Below are 4,651 nucleotides of genomic sequence, written 5' to 3' on the forward strand. Positions count from 1 at the left end.
AGCTGTGATATAAACCCTCAAATATTCCCAAAATCACACAGCTCCACATTAATTTCTCAGAATTTCCATAAGAGCAACACAGGCTCTGATGCCAAACATTTACATTCATCTTCCATCAAATTCAATAGCTTATGTTTAGTAGTAAATTCATGAGAGCTTCAAGCATTCAACCTCTGGAAAATATTTGACCGATTCTAGAACTTAACCCTGAAAACAGTAAAGTGAGCAAATGAATCCCTTTAAAGGAGGTTTTCAAACATCTAAAGGCAACCATGTAGGTCTCTGTACTAATGTCAGTGCAACATTTCTATAATCCACTGTTCAGCTACAGCAGCTCAACTCTGAAATGGTGATGTAAGCTAAAACCCTATAATGCTTTTATTCAGTGATAGAAAATCTTCAATAAACGGAGCTTTCCAAAATATCAAGGGGACGACATATTCTTCCTAGAAATTAAAAATTGTATTTTTCATACAATAATTAAGTGAAATAAGTATGGTGCAGAACAACCGAGTCCTAAGATACCTTCCTGTCATCTTAGTGACTTCCCAATCCACTAGAGCTTTATTGTCGTGTTTATTGTGATGTCACAGGATTCTCTGGATGTGTGACCTTACTGGTATATGCTGCCCACAGCTACCTGTGCTGCTCTCTTCCTTTCTCTTTATCCCCAATGTTACCACTAACTTTCAACAATAAAATGAACTATTTTGATTTATGACAAAAAGGTTAGTTAGAATAGTCAGATACTAAATTGTTCAGTGGAACCTTTATCCTTTGATTATGCAGTTGGCTGAGCATAAGCATTTTGATTCACTTTATTCCAATTTAACTCCCCATTGCAGCTGACCCAAAAGCTGACTTTTGCTATGCTTTGTATCCCTAGGAAAACAAAAAATGCAGTGATACTTGTTAAAAATTGCATAATATATGTTTCAAGCTTTTGGCTTAGCAGAAATGAGAGCTAGAACAAAAGTCATGCAAATATATAAAGGCTTGATATATTCTCTTTATGAAAACCAGTAATAAATTTTTTTTACTGCCACTTTAAATGAAGTTGATCATTTCTGCAATATAGCAGACATGCACTATTCTGAAACTTTGTATTTAGCTTAATAACACTGCCTGAAAAGTACTTGCATTATAATATTAGACCTTAATCTTTGCTCTTTAGAACAATTTCTTAATTTCCCTATATCTGTATTTTTTTCTTTTGTTTTGTTTTTTTCTTTTGTATGCTTCCTGTTTTTCTTTATAAGCAGTTACTATTATATGCTGTCAAGTAAACAAAAAGAAAAATGGCCTAGATACCCTCTCATTGTGTCTTTTATAATCTCCACACTGCCTAATTTTTGTAATCAGTACAACTGAAAAGAGTTTCTGCAAATTTTCCAAAGTTTCAAATAGAAACACACTCTGAAATCCAGTCCTCATGCATAGCACAATTTAATGTTTTACATCCTTGTTTCTATATTTTATGAGCTGGTCCAAAATCTGGAGCTCTAAAAATATTTCAAACTTTTGTTCCTGTGAATTTGAGGTACAGTCTGAAGTTTAACATCCATTTTTAAATGTACATCAGTTCTGAGATTTTATAATGTAATTGTGCAAGAGAGAAAGACAGAAAGGGAAAATGCATGCACAAGAGAGTCTAGCTTGGCAGGCATTTCATATTCTGTTGCTACATGTTTTGCAGGAAAGCAGTCAATAAGATTACCTGCATTATAAACTTTCTTGAACATACAGTATATTGTAGTAAATTTTTGTATTTTTCATAATCCCAGTATTGTGTTACATAGTGAACAATAGCTATGGGTTGTTTTTTTTCCCCACACAAATCCTTTATTCCTGAATGCCCAACATCTGTCCAATCACCCTGATACCCAATGCGCAACAGATTGAAAGGGCAAGTTTCCCTGCATGGTTCCAAGTGAAGGTTAAAATGATCAAAACCTCAACTTTTAACTTGACTGCTTCATTCTCTTGAACTTGTGCCCTGCACAACCGCAACAGTGGAGAGGGGGAAGGGTACTGAGGTTCCATGCATCACTTATTTTATTTTCTGTTCCTCTTGCCCCTCAGTTCCTTGCAAACAGATGTATCTCTTCCTCATTACCAGCCTCCTTAGTTTTGCATCTGAAGTAAAAAGTGCATCTACAGTGTAATTTAGGGTAGCTTTCACATCTATGGTGCCCAGAGAAGGAGCAGGAAGATGCAGGTGGATGGAGAAACTACATGCCTTGGTGAGGCAAGAAAGTCTTTCCCGTATTGGCCTCTTATGATAAAAATATGTGATGACATAAGGATTAGAGGTGGGAGAAGCATTTGCATTTGTGTACATTTAGGTTCATTATCTAATAGGCAAATAAGTGCTATATTGAGTACTGGAAATATAGAATTTCAGTATTGCCTGTATGCATTCTTTCCAGTCTACATTGCTTTTTTCCACAGGGTTTGTAAATTACATTCATAGTGTTTTTTCCAGATAAAGATCATAAAATGGGCAATTTTTTTCATGTTTTTGTTTTTTTCTTGTTTTATTCAAAGCAGAGACAACTAAATGTTCCTTTTGCTCAGAGGCTAATGGCAGCATGATGACTTCAGATGCATTTCTCACAGCTTCACTCAGAAGTGCCAGGAACATTTCCATACAGTCTTCTCTAATGTGCATGTTGTGAGCAGTTCTGAGAATGTGACATTGTCGCAAAGTACTCTAAAACGAGGAAATGGGTGGGTGGGATCCTGCCTGCCTTTGCCATATGTAAGTGCCTTGGTTCCTTTGTCTTTGTCTGACACACCTCAGCCTCTGTCTTTAGCAGTTTGGTTGGATTTTTGTGGCTTCCTCTGTTTCCATCAGAGCCCTAGTACTGCAAGTGGTATTGTGTCAATAAGCAAGCACTTCGGTGCAAAATTACTCAATCATTAGAAGGGATGTGTGGCAGTGAAGATATTCTAGCTTTTACATTTTTTATCACACTAGGGCTATTTTTTCCTTCTTTTCCACTCTTATTATTAACCTTTTTATAGAAAATTGGCTTACCAAGAATTTATGAATTAGCAAGTCTATTATAATGATGAATGGTAATTACCATTTAAATCCTGAGTCATTCATCAGCTTGTTCACCATATGTCAGGTGATACAAGAGTGCATGAATACTTGTCTAGCGAGTATTTCTCAACTGATTGTTATATTTTCCTGAACTTTGGACTTGAATGCCAAATACTAGGTGAATAAAAGTTAAAATTATAGAAAAAGAAGAAAAAAATTACATTTAATATAAGCAGAGGGGGAGAGACGTCACAATAAGAAGCAATGCTGCTAGTGACACCTATTAGCATTAGACAATTATTAGCACATTTTTTATAATTTAGCAAGTAATAAATGTGGATTTGAGCTTTTTTGAACATACACAGGAAAAGCTCATAATTGCAAATGAAATTCTTATATAAGATTCCTGGGTAAGGAATCATTTTAAAAAAGACAAAGTCAAGTTTGGGAAAAAGCTTACCAGTTGGCCTAGCTAGCCCAATCAAGCCTGAAGTTGCTTGGGAATTTCTGCCCTCATCAGATACTTCTTTATGAGTGTGAAGGTAGGCACCAGTTTCTGCCAGGATCCCAGAGAATGGGTATCTATATAGTCAAACCAGTTCAGTTCATTTGATCCTATCAGTCTCCTTCCTTGACGATCCTTAATAACGGAGGAAAAAATTGAAAGGGCACAAGAGCTGAACTGTCATTCAGCCTCCAAATCCAATCTGCGGTCTGAGGTAGTGTGGGGGCAATTTCACTTCATCTGTCAGTGCCAGACATCCCAGGCGTGCAAATTCAAGACTTCTGTCTCCAGACCTCTCAGTCTTCTGAGCATCTTCTCACGAAAGACAAAACAATACAAAGATATCGTCTGGGTCCTCCATAAAAAATAATGGTTTTAAATATGAGTGAAATTATTGTAACAGGAATGGGTGCACATTTTATGTCGAGTGATAAAGACTCTAAGGACAAAGTTAACATTAATGATTATCACTTCAACTCTTTCTTTTCATTTTGACGTACTGTATCTCTTTTAGGTTTAACAGCTCATAAACTGAAGCCAACTTTCTGAATGATCATTTAATTCTTGAAATGTAACCATAGACTAGGAAGAAAATACTAAGATATTAATCCTGGTCGCAGACAGCAAATGCTGGATCTAGAAGCTTAATGGTGCTAAGCTGAATGGAACATACCAAGTCTGCTATCCTAACAAAATACAGTCTCTATGCAGGTTGGAAGTATTCTCTTGCTATAAGTATCTGAACACAGGCAAAAATAATGAGTAATCTTGCAGAGTTAAATTGAGACCATCTTGTTCAGCTTATCTAAGTGTGGAAAACAAAAAAACAAACTAAGAATATTGTTTTAATCAAAGGTCTGTTGTTCTATCAACACCCATTTTCTTCAATGTGCTAAAACTGTCATTCTGCTTTATATTATTATTGCCTCCACTTCTGAAAAAAATTAAATTTTTTATTGCTGTTCTGAAACTATTTATATGTTGAGAAATGTTGTTGAAGTTTGGAAAGAAAAGAAAGAATCACAGAATTTCCTGTCAGATCCTCTTACCTTTGGATCAAACCGTGACTAATGGATGACAATCCTTCATTCAGCTCA

The 4,651-nt window shown here is 35.8% G+C and overlaps 1 long non-coding RNA gene across 1 annotated transcript; it reads left to right on the forward strand.

Moving 5' to 3' along the window:
* The first annotated feature begins 2,555 nt into the window (after positions 1–2,555).
* LOC128807677 (uncharacterized) lies at positions 2,556–4,104 on the forward strand. Its single transcript, XR_008437239.1, has 2 exons — positions 2,556–2,761; positions 4,069–4,104. It is a non-coding gene; the product is annotated as an uncharacterized LOC128807677 (long non-coding RNA).
* Positions 4,105–4,651: the final 547 nt, after the last annotated feature.

This window comes from Vidua macroura, chromosome 5 (genome assembly GCF_024509145.1).
Source record: "Vidua macroura isolate BioBank_ID:100142 chromosome 5, ASM2450914v1, whole genome shotgun sequence".
In the NCBI taxonomy this organism is placed as follows: Eukaryota; Metazoa; Chordata; class Aves; order Passeriformes; family Viduidae; genus Vidua; species Vidua macroura.